The 19,027-nt window shown below is 46.9% G+C and overlaps 1 protein-coding gene across 6 annotated transcripts in view; it reads left to right on the top strand.

Annotated features, from left to right (window-relative positions):
* The window catches only part of LOC100346587 (zinc finger protein 717), an 82,914-nt gene extending 68,250 nt beyond the window's left edge, over positions 1–14,664 (top strand). For 3 of the 6 annotated variants that reach the window (XR_016217672.1, XR_016217676.1, XR_016217674.1), the window contains 2 exons: positions 292–1,224; positions 4,692–14,664. The gene's annotated coding sequence lies outside the window, so the exon portion shown is untranslated. Of the gene's footprint in view, positions 1–291; positions 1,225–4,691 lie in introns of those variants that run through there. The other 3 variants (XR_016217678.1, XR_016217677.1, XR_016217673.1) reach the window with 3 other exon arrangements.
* The last annotated feature ends 4,363 nt before the right edge of the window (positions 14,665–19,027 follow it).

The raw sequence follows: 19,027 nt of genomic DNA, 5'->3' as shown, positions 1-19,027 counted from the left end.
CCCCTAACATATCTTGGTGCCCTGAGTACCATCTTCCTTACTGTACATCAACAAGTATCACTGAATAATTTTTTTCTGTGACACACTCACTGTACCTTAAATTCACCACCTTTGCATCTCCTTACCCAGTCCCTCAGTGCCATGATTTTCGTCTCCCTCACCTCCATTCAAAGTTCGGCATCAGAGTAGCTTTGTGAGCAGGAATTGCAAAGCACTGTGACCAATCAGTTCCTACCAGAAGACTTTCATTATATAAAACATGGTTAACCCCCAAAATGTGTTACTTGGCAGGTATCTCAGGGACAGCAGTAAAATGGGAAGATTCCTGTGGTCCAGGCAGGAAGATGGTTTTCGTCCGGTGGAGGCATCTGGCTGAGTCACCCAGCTGTTCACAGTCTTCCTGGAACTGCTGCTGAGCTTCCCAGAGTCCTTCCTTCCTCTGTTTCCTGTGAGAATCCCTTAGCAGTGTGTTGTGTGGACACTGACTGTTCTCTTTTCTGCCCAGCATGCAAACCACCCTTATCTACATTTAGGATCTCTACCTTAGGAGTGTAGAGAGGATGAAGAGCCATCTGCCTGCTGGAGAGACTGACACTGCAGATGTGGTTGCTCTGGGGGTGCAGGCACCCAATCTGGCCAGGCTCTCTGCCAGCTGTGCCCTCTGTGTTGACAAGGGCAGAGTAACAGGAAGATGCAGAGATGACAATGATCTCCAAGACACAGGGACAGTTGTGGTTACTCCAAGATAGAGTGCCTGATGCTGAGATGGAGGTGGCCCCAAGGTTAGCCCCTCATGCTAAATGGGTAGCTCTTTTCTCACCAGTCTTTGGGGTGATCTGGATGCTTCTTTCTTTCTGCTCAGCACCCCAGCATGGGTTTCCACCTTTTTGTATAATTCAGTGATAATCCCAATGCATTTTAAATACCACCCATCTCTTTGTAAATCAGAACTGATATGTATTACATACAGTTAAGAACTTGGGCTATGGGCTGGTGCTGTGGTGCAGCAGGTTAAGCTGCCGACTGCAATGCCAACATCCCATATGGATGCTGAGTTTGAGTTCCCACTGCTCCACTTCCAATGAAGTTCCCTGCTAATGCACCTTGGAAAATTGCCAAAGATGTCCCAAGTGTTTGGACTCCTGCCCGCACATGGGGAGACCTGGAAGAAGCTGCTGGCTCCTGTCTTCAGCCTGGCCCAGTCCTGGCCATTGTGGCCATTTGGTGAGTGAACGAGTATATGTAAGATTCATAATTCTCTCTCCTTCTCTCTCTTTCTGCCTTTCAAATAAACAAATGCAAATCTTAAAAAAAAGTGGCCTAATAACCACCCTTCCCCTTATTTCCCAAAGGAAAGTGTGTTCAATTTAGGAAATACAGAAAGGAAAAAGTAACTCACCCAAGCCTCAAGATAACCACAGCTTATGCTCTGGAGTATCTTTCCCAGTACATGGTGTGCATTCATTCCAAGGAAGGAGATCCTGTGGGAGTCAGGGGAGTCACTTCTTCCTTTTTCAGGGGAATGCAATAGGTTAGGCTTCTCATGGCAGTTCTAGGTGCCTGGTGTTGAGGGTGCTGGGTTGAATCACGTCACACTGACAAGGGCTGATAAAGAAGTAGCTTTTTTTTAAAAAAAGATTTTTTTAAATTTATTTGACAGGTAGAGGTACAGGCAGTGAGAGAGAGAGACAGAGAGAAAGGTCTTCCTTCTGTTGGTTCACTCCCCAAATGGCTGCAACGGCCAGAGCTACGCTGATCTGAAGCCAGGAGCCAGGTACCTCCTCCTGGCCTCCCATGCGGGTGCAGGGGCCTAAGCACTTGGGCCATCCTCCACTGTCTTCCCAGGCCACAGCAGAGAGCTGGACTGGAAGAGAAGCAGCTGGGACTAGAACCCTGCGCCTATATGGGATGCCGGCACCAAAGGCGGAGGATTAACCTAGTGTGCCCCAGCCCCTAAAGAAATAATTTGCTTTTAATTCCCAGCCACCTTCAAAATAACCTAGACAAGAATGCAGAATTTTTGCCATACAGGTTGTGATTATTAGCCTTGTTTTTTTATTATTTGTCCTTTAGTTTTTCTATTTTTTAATCTCATTCAAAAGTATAAAACTTATGTACCATAAAATAGCCTTTTATATTTTCTGGCTCTGCTGTCAGACCTTAAACATTTTCTGTCACCATGCATATTGGCATTTTATGAAGTGTTTGACATTATCATTTAGAATCATAAACTGTCCATTTGAGATTTGTTTTATGATATGGTTTCAGGTAAAATTGGACAGCTTGGGAACCAGGGAGCCCCATCTGTTCAACTTGATCCCCGAATCCAGTTCTGGGGCTGAGGCATCCGAGTGTTGGGGGCTCCTGAGCACTGAGTCCTGAGTCTGTTGTGCTTCAGGCCAAGCAGGAGCAGCCTTGGGATGGCCCAGGCCTGCTGGGAAGGTGAAGACCAAAGCATGTTCTCTGCTGCTCCCAGATAGGGGGAGCACCCAGCCTGTCTCTCCAAGTGACATCAAGACAGGACAGGTGACCATAGAAGGGTTGGCCCTGCCTCAGGGGCACCAGTCACATAAAAATCTCTGTTTTCTTTTAGGGTTGGAAAAACAACCCTTGATTACCCAATGTGGGAATGTTTCTTGATCCCAGGTAGACATAGGAGTAGAAAATTCTGTGCCACCAACAGGTGAGAAACTCCTGTTTCTATGGGTTAATAGTGGCCCTGGTGTGCAGGATCTGAAGGTTCTGTAGTAATGATGTTGTCAACATGATCACCTATATTAGAACAAAAAAAGGGTGAGCAGAAATGTTTATATAAATAACCAGTGAGCTCTGTGAAAATCAAGGGGAAGAGTGACCTTGTCTACAAGGCTGGGCTTAGATTTAGACTATGGCTTTATATCATGATTTTTGAGCTTTGCTTGCTGTGCACTGGAGTAGGCAGCTTAGGGCATTTGAGAGAAGAGCCAACAGCACTCACAGCCTTCGCCTTCTCCTGTGGGGAAGGTCAGTGTGGCTTTGTTGCACACCAGTGGAGCAGGAGCAGTGATCATGGCTGGCCACTGCCTTTCTTTGGAAATGGTGCCTGATTTTAGCAAATGCACATGGTGGCTGTGCTGACGGGGGTGTGACTGTGATATTTCATTCTGGGAGTCAACCTGACCTGATGGTGGGTGCCCATGTATTGGCTAAGGATCATTTCTGGGTGTGTGTGTTGCATCGCAAAATGAGAGTAGGTGGAATCCCAGGCTCTGTTTCCCGGGCCCTGCCCAGCCTCCTCTGACCTTTTTGCTGGGACATATGGGCTTCCAGAGCTCTGTCCCCATGTCTGCCAGTGTGGACAGTGATGTGCCATCAGCTGCTTACAGACACTATAATGCCATTGCCACACTATGAGTATCAAATGATTTCAGCACTCCCTGGAGCAACTGCTTAGGACAGGGAGGGTAACAAGGAACAGAGGAGCTCTATTCTGTTCAGGTGCCCCTGTCCCAAGGTTGTCGATGGCTACCCAGGCAGTAGAGAATAATGGCTGTTGTCCTGGTACCACTTCTTCCCTCCCTTGAAGACAGAAGGCTCAGCCCCCAGCATTGGGGTTCACTCTGGGAACATGCTCTCTCCTGCCTTCTGTTTTAGTTTAGTTGGCCTGGCTGACAGATTAGCAGCTCTGCTTGCTCTGGGACACCTGGCTGCTAACCACAGTGGAGGATGTCTTTATTGCCTAAAATGCCACACAGGCCTACAGCAGAATATTGAGGACTTTGTAGATTTTTCAATTTGTTATTACTTACTGGGTTATTACCTGTGTCAGGCAGTGTTCAGGTCACAGACACTAGAAAGACCCTGGAAAGAAGCACATTTATTAAGAAGGAAAAGGCCTTTAAAGAAAAGTATATATGTATATGTGTATGATTGTAGAGGAGTCATAGGAGAAAGAACTGCAGGGCTGCCGAATCTCAGGACCTTGGCATGCAGGGAACAGTGGGCACAGGCATACCTGGGCTCATGTTCTACCTGTGACAGACCTGCCTTCACCTGATCCTGGAGAGATCTCTGAACCCACCTCTGTGAGAACTGGAAAATGCAGGGGCTTGAGCAGTTGGACCCCATGTTGCTGATCTGGCAGAGTGGCATTGTGACATGCTCTAGAACCTCATGATGTCACCATCACTAAGCAGCTCCCTGCCTGTCCCCTGGCAGTTAGAGGAAGGCAGTGTTTGATTAGGAACTGGCCTGTGTTGGTTTTCTAGACCAGAGTTGCCCTGGGCAAAAGTAGACAGATTGGAGACAAATGCTTTTGGGAAGTACAGGGGCTGACCAAGCTGGCCTGCCTTTGTCCATGTCCTCTGGAGCAGACCACTTCCTGCTTTCTAGGTATTGGGTGCCACTGGTCTCACTGTGCAGTGTCAGTCACTGTGATCTGAGGGACAGTCATAGGGAAGCCACCCTGTGGCCCTCAGTACTGTGTCAGGTTTGGACTTCAGTCTTGCAGCTTGGAAAGTGGGGTGTACTTGAGATATTGGTGGCCTCAGAGTGAGCAGTGGCTGTTAGCAGGGATCAGTGGGTGGGGTCATCCTTACCTGATGGGCCCCCAGTCATAGTCTGGGCTCCATCAGTCTGCAGGAGAGGGCAGGGCTGTCCTGTTCTGTAACTTGGAGCTCTGGCCTGTAACCCAGGTCTTCTGTGGGCTGCAGGAATGGCAAGCAGGGCTGCTGCTGATGCCCGGGAAGAGGGGAACACACCCCCCACCCTGCCCACACCTATTGGCAGAGTCTGGGGACCTGCACTGCGGTGGCTCATCTCCCCACCTCATCTCAGGGTAAGTTCTGTTTTCAGAAACTCCTTTCTTGATACAGGATGTCTCTTCAAAGGGTCTGGGGCCTTGTCACCAGCCCCAGCACATTCCAGGCTCAGGACTATGTTTTGCCAATGATGAGAGTGACCTATTAAGCCACTCAGGAGAGTGGACCAGAATAGAACTGGACATGGGGCAGGAGTCTGTGTGCTCAGTCATGTGGTTTCCAACAGTTCAGTGGGGGCATGGAAGCAGACCTGCAGCATCTAGAAGGGGGAATGTGAGGGGCAGTTAGGGGAGGCCACTTGTACTGAACCTCTCTCTGGGGACTCACCAAGGAGGATCCATGCAGGAAGGGTTTGTAGCATGGGGCAAACTGCCCTGTGTCTGTGCTGGGAGGTGAACTGGGGCCTCCTGTGGAGAGTCAGGCCCAGTGTCTGTCCCCACCATTGTCCCAGGACAGCAGTAGGAGAGAGTCCTGGGGAGGTGGCTCAGGCATACAAGTGGGATGGTTGCTTAGGTGTTGTTCAGGACCACGTGTCAGCAACCCAGCTTGAAACATGGATGAGTTAGGTGTCGGGACCCTTGCAGAATGTTGGGCTTGAGGTTCTGAGAAGTCCTGGGATTAAGAAGGGTCAGGGTGCAGGAGACACAGTCACTGTGGAAAGCGGTGAGGTTGGGGAAGGTGGGTCAATGCTCATGGTATAGGAGAGCAGCTAGAGGAGGTGGACCCTCCAGTGGGTGTGGGTGTCAGGAAAGACTGAAGCCAGGTGTCCCTGGTAGTACCAGGCAGTTCTCTGGCATTGCCACAATATGGGTCTATGATAGGGACCCCCACTGGGGGAAAGTGGCTGAGGGAGTCCCAGCCCCATCCCATCCCCTGGGCGGAGGACTGCTTCTCAGGACCGTTCACCCTCAGCTCTTTCAGGGCTTGCTGTACTTACCCTGGAAGGAGAGTTCATGGGATAGCCACAGCCTCCCATGGATACCAGGGTCCCTGGCAGGCCCTGTACTTGCAGGACAGGGGTCCCTCCTGGGTGTCCACTGACTGGAGAACTGCCTCATCCATTTCTCTCAAGTGTCTGAGGCTGAGTCTTAGGGCAGGAGAGGATGGAGCCAATCCAACCCAGCAGGTGGATGGTGCCTGACCTGGTGCAGGTCCTTAGGGCTCTGCATCCACTCCCTTCCAGGAATAAGAAGCTGCCTGGGTACAGCACTTGTGGGACAAAGGTTGGAGCCTGCTCTTGGAGGGTCACTTTGAAGCTGAATCTGGAAGCCTGAATGTTCATGTGTTGCTTATTAGGAGTCCCACTAAATCATTGGTTGATCAACCACAGCTAGGGGACCTGAGCATCTGTTTTACCAAACTGCCTGTTTGTGAACAGACCTGAAGCTCAGGGGACGCTGCCTGCTGGCCCAGGAGACACCCTTGATATTAGACCCAGCTGAAGTCCCGGGGTGTCTGTTGTAAATGTCTGGTGGTCAGTAGTCAGGGCAACACCTCTGAGATGCTCACCCACCTCTGTGATGCCCACCCACTCAGGCACTCTTGGCCTGGGGTCTGGGAGACTGAAGATTGTGACCTCACTTGTGTGGATGATGCTGTGTCTTCATGAGATGATAAGGTGAGTGTCAGCTGTGTCCTCAGCTACCAGAAAGGTGAATGTCCCATCTTCACCTGGCAACAGTTGGAACTCTGTCCTCAAGTGAAGGTAAGATGAATGCTGTGTCCTAAAATTATGAAAGTTGCCACACTGTGTCTTCCATTGAGGGAGGTGAACCTCATAGCATGTCCTGAACCAGGAAGGGTGAATGCAGCTTCCTTATTTGATGGGTGAATGCCATTTCCTCACATAACAGTAGTGTTAACATTCTGCCTTCACATGATGGGATTTTGAATGCTGTGTCCTCATTGAGCGGGGAGGTGAATGCCGTGTGCAGAAATGATTGGAGGAGGTCAAATCCTCACTGTCGGAAGTGTAAATGTCATTTGCTGTCCTGATGGGAGGGTGAATTCTGTGTGCTTGGCTGGTGGAAGCGAACATGCCCCTTTCTCACCTCAACAGAGGGAAGGGCGGATGGCTTCTTCATGTGTAAGGGAAGAGTGAGGGCCATTTTGTCCTGTGAAAATGCTGCTAATGCTCTGTACTCAGATAATGGAAGTTTGAATGCCATGTGTTTGTCTGGTGGAATGATAAGCAGACTTTATAATCTTGAGAGTAGAGTAAAGGTGCTGCCTTCACTGGAGAGAAGGCTGAATTATCGCCCCCCCCCATTCCCTACAGATTGAAAGGCCCTCACTTGAATTGTCCTGTGAGATAGTGAATGCCACCTCCTTGACTAAGAGACGGTTGAAATCTATGTCATCACTGAACAGAAGGGCGAACAATGTCCTGTCAGCTTATGGAATTTGAACACACATTGTCCAGTACAGACTGAGGAATTGTCACCCAGTACTCAGCTGACGAAAACCAAATTCCTCTCCTTATTGACAGTAGGGGAAAGCTGTGCCCTTACATGAGAGTAAGGCAAATGCTGTGTCTTCACATGAAGACATTTGAGATCCTTTCCTGGAGTTGAAGTGAGGGTGAATGTGGTATCCCTCAGGTGATGGTAGGATGAATGCCCTGTCTTTTCCTGATGGAAGGTTGAGTGCTCTATGTCCATCTGATAGAACATGAAGGAAGTATCGTCATGTGAGTGTTGTGAATGCAGGATCCTCACATGATGTTAGGGTGAAGGCTGCATCATCATGGAGATGTGAGCCATGTGTCTTCACAGAAGTCTGAATCCAGTGTTCTCATTAATTGGAAAATGAAGGTCCTGTCCTCACCTGATGGAAAGGGTGAGTTGTGTTCTATTGATAGACGGGGAAACATCCTTTCCTCACCAAGGGAAAGGTGGACACTCTCTTCTCATGAGTCCATGGGATGAAAGCCACGTCCTTACATGATGAAACCCTGTAGGTAGGGGGAATGTCCTGTCCTCAGCAGAGAGTATGGATGATGCCAAGCACTCACCTGACGTAAGTGTAGATGTCACTTCCTCGCAAGCTGGTAGGGTTCAAGTCTTGTTCTCACATGATAGAAGGGTGAATGCCACATCTTCATTGGGTGGAATTTTGAATGCTCTTCCTAAGCCTGAGGAAAGACTCAGTCTCTGTCATCACAAATGCCCTATTCTGTGCTGATGGAAAAGTGATTGCATGGTCACTTCTTTGAGAATGTGAATACCTGCTCTTCAACTTAAGGAAGGATGGAGTCTGTGTTCTCATTGGACAGAAAGGCGAACAGCATGGTCTCACCTTACAGAGTTTTAAATGCCCTCTTCTCACTAAGGGATGTGTGAACATACTATTCCATATTGACTGAAAGACTAGCACCGAGTACTCACATGATGGGAGGCTGACTGTCTTCTCTTCACCTAACATGGGATAAAGGTGAATTCCATCTCCTCACATGAAGGTAGGGGAAAGCTTCTGTCCTCCTGTGATGGAAGGGTGAATGTGGGGTCCTCAGTCATGGTTGGTGAATGCCCAGGCCTTTCCTGATGGAGGGTTGAGTGTCTGTTCTCACTTAATGGAAGGTTGAGGGGCGTGTTGTCATGTGAGTGTCTGGGGAATGCAGGGTCCTTACATGATGGTGGGGTGAAGGCCATGCTGTCAACTGATGGAACAGTGAATACCTTATTCTCAGGCATGGAGAGGTGAACCTCAAGCCTCCTGATTCCATTAGTTTAATGCTGTCTCCTCACCAAATAGGCAGGTGCATGCCCTCTCTACATCTGATGGAAGTGCAAATGTCCTATCTTGACCTGGTGCATGCATGAATGCCATTTCCTAACCTGATGGAGGGTGAATTCTACATAGTTTGCTGTTGGAAGGGGAAATGTCGTCTCCTCATCTGCAGGGGAGGGTGGACACCCTCATCTCATGTTTCAACAGAAGGAAACCATGTTCTCACATGATGAGAGGTTGGAAGCTGTGTCTTCACCTGAAGGGATGCTGTGAATGGCTGTCCTCACCTGAGGGAAAGGATGACGTTATGTTCATATGTGAAAGAAGTTGATGCCATTGCATCTCATGAAGGTGTGATTAATATGGTATCTTCATATGATGTAAGGTGAATGCCCTGTGTTCATCTGGTGGAATGGTCCATGTGCTTTCAGATGCCGAGTCTTTGTCCTCATGAGATAGAAAGATAAATGCCCTATTCCTTGTGGATGGAAGAGGGATCACATGTACCCACATGTGGGAAGATGAGCACCATCTCCTCACCTAAGGAATAGTGAAGTCTGTGTCCTCAACTGGACAGAAGGGCAGCCACCGTGTTCTCACCTAAGTCTGAATGCCCTTCCCTTACCCATGGAAGAATGAGCATCCTGAGTCTAGTCCCTGAAGATTTTCTGGCTAGTGCTTATTGACAGAAGGCTGAGGTCATTCTCTGCAAAGTGTTTTAAGGGTGAAGGCCTTGTTCTAATGTGGAAATGGTGAAGATCTTGGCTTACATAAGGAAGGCTGAATGAGGTGTCCACAAGAGATGGTATGGTGAACACCTTGTTCTCTCCTGAAGAACACTGAATCCCTTTCCTAGCAACATGGAAGGATGAAGGATGTATCATTATGTGAATTTCATGAGAAAACACACTGCAAACATTTACCTTAGGGTGGAGACCATGTTATATGATGGAAGAGTGGATGCCCCATCCCAGTGCAAAAGGTGACTCCTGTGCCTGGAAATGATAGATGTTTGAAACTGTGAGCCATGGAATGGGAGTGTAACAACTCTGTCCAAAAATGATGGAATAGTGAAAGTCCTGTCATCACCTGATGCAAAGTGAATGCAGTTGTCTCACCTGATAGAAGGGTGAATTCTGTGTACATTCTGAGGGAAGGGAAGTGTCTTCCCCTCATCTGATGGAAGGGGGCAGCTTCATTTCATGTGTCAGTAGGCTGGAAGTTGTGTTCTCACATGGTGATACTGTGAAGGCCATGGCTTTATTTGAAATAACGGTGAATGACTTTTCTTCAGCTGAGCTAATGGGAATGTCCTAGTCTCTTCTGTTGAAAGGGTTGATCTGCTCACAATGTGGGATGAACAACTTCTCACCTAAAGCAACGGGGAAGGCTATGTCTCTACCAGACAGAATGGCAGGCACCGAATTCTCACTTCCTGGACGGTTAAATACCCTCCCTTCACCATGAAAAATGTCAACAGTCTGCCATCTAGTGTATGAAGAATTATCATCTGGTGCTCTCCTGACTGAAGGCCAAAACCTTCTCCTAACCTCAGGGAAGTTTGAAGGTGATGTCCTAAAGGTATGTGTAAGGTGAATGCAACATCTTCACTTGAAGATAGGGTGAAGGTCTAAATCCTGATGTGATGAAAAGGTGTAAGTAGAACCTGAGATGATAGTAGGGTGAATGCTTTGCCTTTTCCTGATGCAAGGTTGCAAGGTTGAAAGCTTGGTGTTTAAGAGAAAGAAGTATAATCAGGTGAGTATTGGACGAATACAATAGGTGATAGGATGAGTGTTGTGTCCTAGTGGGCTAAAGTGGTGAAGGCCTTATCCTCAGTCATGGAGAGGTGGCCCCATGCCCTCACAGGAAAATAATGAGAAAGCTGATTCCTCATCAAATGGAAGAGTGATTGCACTGAGAGCTCCTGATGAATGAGTGTATGTCCTGCCCTCAAATGATAGAAGCATGAATAGAGTTTTCTCACGTGATGAAAAGGTGAACTCTGTGTACTCAGCTGGTGGAGGGGAATGTCCTTCCTCACCAGGAGGAAGGGTGGGCAGCCTCATCTGATGTGTCGGTAGGATGAATGCCAAGTCCTCACATGGTGATAGGGCGAAGATCATGTCTCCTTGTGAAGGAATGGTGAGTTTCCTAACATCAGCAGAGGAAAGGGAGGACCATTTTCTCATTTACGAGGGAAGGGTGAAATTCATTTCATCTTTTAATGGTAGTGTTAATACCCAGTACTCCAATGCTCGAAGTTTGAATGCCCTGTGTTTATAAAGTGGAAGATAACTAGACTTTACAATCTTGAGGTAAGAATAAAGACTGTGTCTTCACTGGAGAAAGAGCTGAAAGCCATCCTCTGTAGATGGAAAGACAAATGCTTGAACTTCCCTGTGAGACAGTGAATGCCAACTCCTCACCATGTGGTGTTTCATCTCCAGGCAGAGGGATGTTCTCCATTAGAGAATTTTAATACCCTCTCCTCACAATGGGAAGTGTGTACACAGCAGCCACTACTCACTGTGAAATTTTCAGCCAGTACTCAATTAAAGAGGGCAAAATGCCTACTCCTCATCTGAAAGAATGGAGAAAGCCGTGTGACTGTGACAATATGGTGAAGAGAATGTCCTGTTGTGAAGATATTAAGATTCTGTTTTCTCATTATGACTGACTGCAGAATCCTCATGTAATGGCATGTTGTCCTCTTGTAATCTAAGTTTGGTCAACTTCTGCACATCTGGTGGAATGGTGACTGATGTGTTGTATTGGTAGGACTGGGTGAATGCAGAGTCCTCACATCACAATAGGGTGAAGGCCTTGTTGTCATGTGATGGAAAGATGAATGCCCTGTCATCAGCTATGATGAGGAGAACCCTGTCACCTCACATGTAGGATGTTTGAACTTGGTGTCCTCATTGTGTGGGGAAGAGGATGATTTTTCTGCACATGATGGAAGAGGGAATGTTATCTTCAACTGAGGGAAGGATGAACACATCTTCCTCACATGGTGGAAGAGTGAGTTCTGTTGTAAGCTGAAGGAAGGGGAATGTTCTTCCTCTCCTGAGGAAGGGTGGGCAGCCTCATCTGATGTGTCATCAGGACAAATGCCATGTCCTCACATGGGGACAGGGTGAAGATCATGTCTTCATGTGAAGGGATGGTGATGTCCTGTGCTCAGCAGTGGAAGGAGAGGTGACTTTCACTTATGAGGGATATGGTGAATGCTGTTGTGGATGTAAAGTTAATGCCCGGTACCCACATGATTTAATTATGAATGGCCTATATGTTTTTATGATGGAATGGTAAATGTACTTGGCAATCCGCATGGAAGATTAGATTATTTGTCTTCACTGGAGGGAAGGCTGAATGCCTCATTCTTGCTTTTGGATGGATGTTATCTTGACCTCTCCTGTGAGAAGCAGAATGCTATCTCTTCACCTAATGGAAGAATGCAATAAGTTTCTTCACTGGACTGAAGAACAAACACTGTATTTCTATGTTAGAGAATTTGAATGTTCATAAAAGACATTGTGAACAATGTGTCCATGACAGGCCATATGATTGTCAGCCACTACTAAAGTATAGAAGGCCAAATGTTGTCTTCTCATCTGGCTGTAAGGTGAGGGCTGTGTTATGATATAAGAATATGATGAAGGGAATATCTTCATGTGAAGATTTCATGAAGGTGATGGACAAGAGAATGCAGAATCCTTGTGTAATGGCAGGCTGAATGCTCTGTCCTGTCTTTATCAAAGTTTGAGCACCTCCTGCACATCTGATAAAATGGTGATGGATGTGTTGTTATGTAAGAGCTGTGTGAATTCAGGGTCCTCACATCACAATAAGGTGAAGATCTTGCCACGTGATGGAAGGATGAATGCCCTGTCTTCAGCCATGGAGACATGAACTCTGTCACCTCACATATTGGATGTTTGAAAGAGGTATCCTAGTTAAAATGGCATGTGACTAGCCAATCTGTATGTTATGGAAGGGAATGGCTCTGTTCTCAATGGAGGGAGGCATGAACACACTTTCCTCACATGGTGGAAGGGTGAACTCTCTGTTCTCAGCTGACAGAAAGGAAATGTCCCCCATCACCTGAAGGATGGTTAAGAAGCCTGACTTGATGTGTCAGCAGGATGAATGACATGTCCACACATGGTGACAGGGTGAAGATCATGTTTTCATATGAAGAGACAGTGAGTGTTCTGTCTTTAGAAGAGTAAAGGGTGGAAGCTTTCTTTACTTATGAAGGAATGCTGAGTGCCATTTTGTCCTATGATTTCACTGTTAATGCCCTGTAATCAGTGATGGAAGTTGGAGCAACCTGTGATTATTTTGTGGAAAGATAAAGATATTTACAATCTTGAGGGAAGAATAAAGGCTCCATGTTCACAGGAGGTAACTTCAGATGCTCTGTTGTCTGTGGAGAAAAAGACATTCATATGAACTGTTCTGAGAAATAGTGAATACCATTTTCCAACCTAATGGAAGTGTGAATTCTGTTTTATTATTGATAAGAAGTATGAACACCGTGTTCTCACATTGGAGAATTTGAATATCCTCTCCTATAAAGGGAAGTGTAAACACATTGTCCACTAAAGACTGAAGAATTCAACCAGTATTTAACTAAGAAAGGCAAAATGCCCAGTCCTCATCAGAAAAAAAGGTTGAAGTCCATGTTACAATGTGAGAATATGGTGATGGGAATGTCTTCATGTGAAGATTGTTTGAAGATCCATTTCTTTGTGATGGAAGTGTGAATGTCAGGTACTCATATAACGGCATGGTGCATGCTCTGTCCACTCTTAGTTGAAGTCTGGCCACCTTCTGCACATTTGATGAGGTGGTGATTGATGTGTTGTAGTGTTAGGGCTGGGTAATTTCAAGGTCTTCATATTGCAGTAGGGTGAAGGTAGGCCTTCATGAGATGGAAGGGTAAATTCCCTGTGCACATACATGGAAAGCTGGACCCTCTCACATCACGTGTTGGAAGTTTGAATGTGGTGTCCTCATTGAATGAGAATGGGAATGTCTACCTGAAAACTTGAGAGAAGAATGAAGGCTCCATCTTCATTGAGGGAAGGTTGAAGGCCATATTCTTTGTGGATGGGTACACACTCATTTGAACTGTGAGGGAATGAATGTCATCTCCTCAATTAATAGAATGGAGAAGTCCATCTGGATTGTGGATAGAAGGACATTTTCCCTTTAGAGTATTTGAATTCCCAATTCACAAAAAGGGAAGTGTGAACACAATCTCCAATATATTCAGAAGAATTTTCACACAGAACTTAAGTAAAGAAAGAAAAAATGCCTTCTCTTTATCTGACAGAAAGGTGAAGGCCATGTTGCATAGTGATAATAAGATGAAGGCTAAGTTCTTATGTAAAGAGAGCATGCAGGTCCTTTTCTGCCATATTGGAATGAGGTTGCACACTCCTTGTTGGATAACATGGTGAATGCTATGTCATCTATTAATCAAAGTCAAATCACACTCAGTGTATCTGGTGGAATGGTGATTGATGTTTTCTGAGTTAGGGGCTGTGTGAATGGAGGGTCCTCACATCACAATAGGGTGAAGACCCTGTTGTCATGTGATGGAAAGATGAATGTCCTGTCCTCAGCTATGACAAGGTGAATCCTGTCAGGCACATGTTAAAAGTTTTAATGTGGTGTCCTCATTGATGTCAGTGTGAATGATTTATCTTCACCTCCTGAAAGATGGAAGTTCCTGTCCTCAACTGAGGGACACTGAACACATTTTCCTCATGGGGTGTGTGTGTTTGTGTGTGGGGGGGTGAACTCTGTTCTCAGCTGATGGAAGAGGACTGTCCTTCCTCACCTGAGGGAAAGCTGGGCAGCCTCATCTGTTGTGTCAACAGGAGGAATGTCATGTCCTCATATGGTGACAGGGTGAAGATCTTGTCTTCATGTGAAGGAATGGTGAGTGTCCTGTCCTCAGAAGAGGAAAACAAGGTGATTATTTCACTCATGGGGGAAGGGCGAAGTCCATTTTTCTTGTGATGGAAGTTCTTATTCCCTGTACTCATTTGATTGCAATTTGAAAACACTGTGTTTATCTGGTGGAGAGATAAATGAATTTGTAAACCCGATAGAAGAAAAAGACTGTCTTCTCTGAAGGACAGATGAATGCCATATTCTCTGGGGGATGGAATGACATTGATTTGAACTTTGCTGTGAGAATATGAATGCCATCTTCTCACTTGATATGTGTCATGTTACAGCTGGATGAATTCAGGGTCCTCATATCACAATCGGGTGAAGGCCTTGTTGTCATGTGATAGAAGGATGAATGCCCTGTCTTCAGCCATGGAGAGGTGAATTCTGTCACCTCACATGTTGGTTGTTTGATTGTGATGTCCTTACTGAATGGGAAATGAATGGCTAGGGTGCACCTGGTGGTATGGTGAAGATCCTCATTCAATGGTGGAAACATGACTACATTTTGCTCACATGTTGGAATGGCAAACTCTGTTTTCAGCTGATAGAAAAGCAATGTCTTCCCTGACCTGATGGATGGTTGGGCAACCTCATCTGAAGTGTGAGCAGGATGAATTTTATATCCTCACATAGTGACCCAATGAAGAGCATGTCTTCATAGGAAGGGGCGGTGAGTTTCTTTTCCCCCATAGAAGAAATGGCGAAGGATTATTTGTTCACTGATGAGGGATATAGGAATGCCATTTTTCATATGGAAATGTTAACACCCTGTACTCATATATTTGAATTTTGAATGACCTGTGTTTATCTGGTAGAAGGATAAATGTATGTAAAATCTTGAGGGAAGAATAACGACTCTGTCTTCACTGTAGGGAAGGTTAAAGCCCTATTTTCTGCAGACCAGAAGACATTCACTTGAAGTCCCCTTTGAGAAAAGGAGTGTCATGCTGTCACTCAAAGGAATGGTGAAGCCTATTTTATCACTGATTGAAGGACATTCTTCCTTTAGAAAATTTGAATTCCCTCTCAACACAAAAGTAAATGTGAACACCATGCCCACTAAGTATGAAGAAGTATCACCTAGAGCTTAGCTAAAAGCCAAATGCCTTCTCTTCTGACAGAGGAGTGAATGCCATGTTGCAATGTGAGAATATGGTGAAGGGAATGTCTTCATGTGAAGATAGCAAGAAGGTCCTGTTCTCTGAAGAAGGAAGAATTAATGCAGATTTCTCAAGTGATGGCAGGATGAACACTTTGTCCTCTGCATATAAAAGTTAGAGCATACTGTACACATCTGAGATAATGGTGGTTGTGTGCTGTCAAGTAAAGTCTGGGTGACTGCAGGATCCTCACATCACAATAGGGTGAAGGTCTTGTTATGTGATGGAAGGATAAAAATCCTGTCCTTACGATGGATGCTCAGATGTGGTGCCCTCATTGATGGGAAAGTGAATGGCAAGCCTGCACCTGTCCTCTGCTGGAGGATGGAAGAACACATTATTCTCACATGGGTAGGAGATTCTATCATCCCTGGCAGGAAGACTGGGTACCCTGTTCTCTGTGGAGAGAGGCATTCTCGTGACCTATCTTGAGAGATAGTGAATGTCATTTCCTACCCTCATGGAATGGTGAAATCTGTTTCATCACTGGCAATAAGGTGAACTCTGCATCATCATGTGACAGAATTTGAATGTCTTGTGCTCACAAAGGAAAGTGCAAACCCAGTGTCCATACAGACTGAAGAATTATCAACCAGTACTTACTTAAAGAAAGCAAAAGACCGACTCCTCGTTTGACAGAAATATAAAGGCCATTTTATCATGTGAGAATATGGTGACAGGAGTATCCTCTTGTGAAGATGGCCTTAAAATTCCTGTTTCCTCATGATGGAAGGGTGAATGCGGAGTCCTCATGTAATGACGTGATGAATCTTCTGTTCTCTCCTAATTGAAGTGTCAACACTCTGCACTGCTGAGGGGACAGTGACGGATGTGTTGTCCTATGAGGGCCGGGTCAATGCAGGTTTCTCTCATCACAGTAGGGTGAAGGTCCTATTATCATGTGATGGAAGGATGAATGCCTTGTCCTCAGCCGTGTAGAGAAGGACCCTGTCACCTCACATGGAGGAAGTCTGAATGTGGTATCCTCAATGAATGGGAAGGTGAATGGTCTCTTTGGACCTGATGGAAGAGGGAAGTTCCTTTCCTCAATTGAAGGAAGCATGAACACATTTTCCTCACATGTTGAAAGGGTAGATTGTTCTCATCTGATGAATGGGGAATGTGCTTCCTTCCTTGAGAGAAGAGTGGGAAGCTTCATCTGTTGTGTAACAGGATGAATGTCTTGTCCTCTCATGGTGACAGGGAGAAGATCATGTCTTCATGTGCTGGCATGGTCAGTGTCCTGTACTCTGCAGATGAGAGGTAGCATGGTTTCCTGAGTTATGAGGTTAGGGTGTATGCTGTTTTGTCCTGTGGTGATAGTGTTAATGCCCTTTCATCACATGATGGACATTTGATTGTCATGTGTTTATTTGGTGGAACACTAGATGTACTTTACAATCCCAGGGAAAGAGTAAATGCTCTGTCCTTGTAAGGCTGTATGTCCTATTCTTTGCAGATTAAAGGACATTCATTGGATGTCGCTCCCCCTCTTCATGGAGGAGCAACACAGGACCCTGCCTAGGCTTCATATCCGAGTCACGGCACCATTATGTCGCTCCCCGTTTTCGTGGAGGAGTGACACTGAACCCTGCGCTGTTCTTTTGTCTGCTCGGCCTTCCCCGGGTTTGCTGCTGGTTCTTCCCGGGTTGGCTACTATCCCTTCCACCTCCGTGGAAGGGCGGTTCCCCCTGGCCACATTCCCCACTTCCGCAGGGGAGCGGCACACCGCCGACCAGCTCTCTCGGGGGCTGCACAGGTGTTCCCCTTAGATGTTCCCCTTAGATGTTCCTGGTGCATGCCGTCTCTCTCCTCCTATATAGTCCTCCTCCACCAATCCCAACTCGGCTGCCCACACGCCGAGTACGCTGCTCTCCTCCAATCAGGAGCAGGATCAGCTCCTGGAGGTCATCACTCAGGTTGGCAAGAGGCAGCTGCGTAGAAGCTGTTTTCTCCTCTCCCAGCGCCATATTGTGGGAGAGCAGATGCATAGAATAAGTCTTAATTCCAGTAACTCAGTCCAGTCCGGGTTGCTCCCCACAGATCCCCCTTTCTTTTTATTTTTTGGCATTGATACGCGCCTGTCTTCGGTGCCCCGCAGCACACACTCTGCTCTGCTTGCTAGAGTTGCCCACAGGTTCTTACAAGTCCTATCAATCAGGCAAACCAAATCTGGGTCCTCTCTTCGCCATGTTGTGAGGAGGTTTTTAGGTGCTGATACGTGCCTGTGTTCGGTGCCCTGCAGCGCATGCTCTGCCAGAACTGCCTGCAGGTGCTTACAAGCCCTATTAGGCAAACCGAATCCAAGCCTTCTCATTGCCATATTGTGGGGAGGCTTATTGGTGTTGATTCGTGCCTATCTTCGGTGACCTGCAGCTCACACTCTGGTCGAGCTGCCTGCTGGTGCTTATTGCCCTAATCAGGCAGACCGAATCCAAGCCTTCTCATTGAGGTATTGTGGGGAGGCCTTATTGATGTTAATTCGTGCCTGTCTTCGGTGACCTGCGGCGCATAAGCTGCTAGCCGCCCGCAGGTGCTCACCGCCTTCCTAATCAGGCAGACCGAATCCAAGCTCTCTCATTGCTGTGTTGTGGGGAGGCCTTATTTTTCTGTTTCTCTATCTCCGGGCATTCCTATTTCTCCTATTTTACTTCTATCTACCAGCATTCCTATTTCTCTCATTTTACTTCTAAACTTCTGTTTCTCTTATCCCTGCGGCTTCCCGGCGCCTGCCCCGAGGCTGCTTCTCGGCGGCTCGCCCCGCGGCAGCGTCACGGCTCTGCGCGGCTTCCCGGCGCCTCGCCCCGCCAGCGGGTTCCCGGCTCTGCGCGCACGCTCCGCGGTCTCCACGCACTACGTGCCTGCACCACGGCCTCGCGCCAGCCCTGCATTCCCTATCTATTCATGCCCCATGCTCTCTCTGCACGCGGCGGCTTCCGCGAATGTTTCCGCCACCACCGGCATTCAGTCCAAGTTCCCCGGACTAACCTGGCGAATTCCAACCTGGCGGCCCACGTCTCTGCCTCTGGTTCCAGATCTTCGCCTCTTGCTCCCTGGGGTGACTTGAAGAATTCCAAGGTGGCTTACGTCTCCGCCTCGGCCTGCACTCGCGGCTTCATCCTCCCTAACATTTTTCTCTACCCGGTATGTTTCCTTAAGTTTTCTTCCAACAATATTCCTCCCTCATTTCTCCTGGCCTCTCCCCACAGTCCGTATCCAAGTCTAAGTTTCTTATAGGTTTCACTTTCACTTTCAACCTGCAGTCCGTATCTGAGTTTCTTCTTGCTTTCACTTTATTTATTTTTTTTACAGAAGATCAGTTTAGTGTACATTAAGTAAAGATTTCAATCATTTGCACCCCCATAG

The sequence above is a fragment of the Oryctolagus cuniculus genome, chromosome 12 (genome assembly GCF_051225735.1).
Source record: "Oryctolagus cuniculus isolate XC-2025 breed Fujian yellow rabbit chromosome 12, ASM5122573v1, whole genome shotgun sequence".
Classification (NCBI taxonomy): domain Eukaryota; kingdom Metazoa; phylum Chordata; class Mammalia; order Lagomorpha; family Leporidae; genus Oryctolagus; species Oryctolagus cuniculus.
Note: the sequence above shows the minus strand (reverse complement) of the source record. Positions and strands in the feature narration are given on the sequence as shown.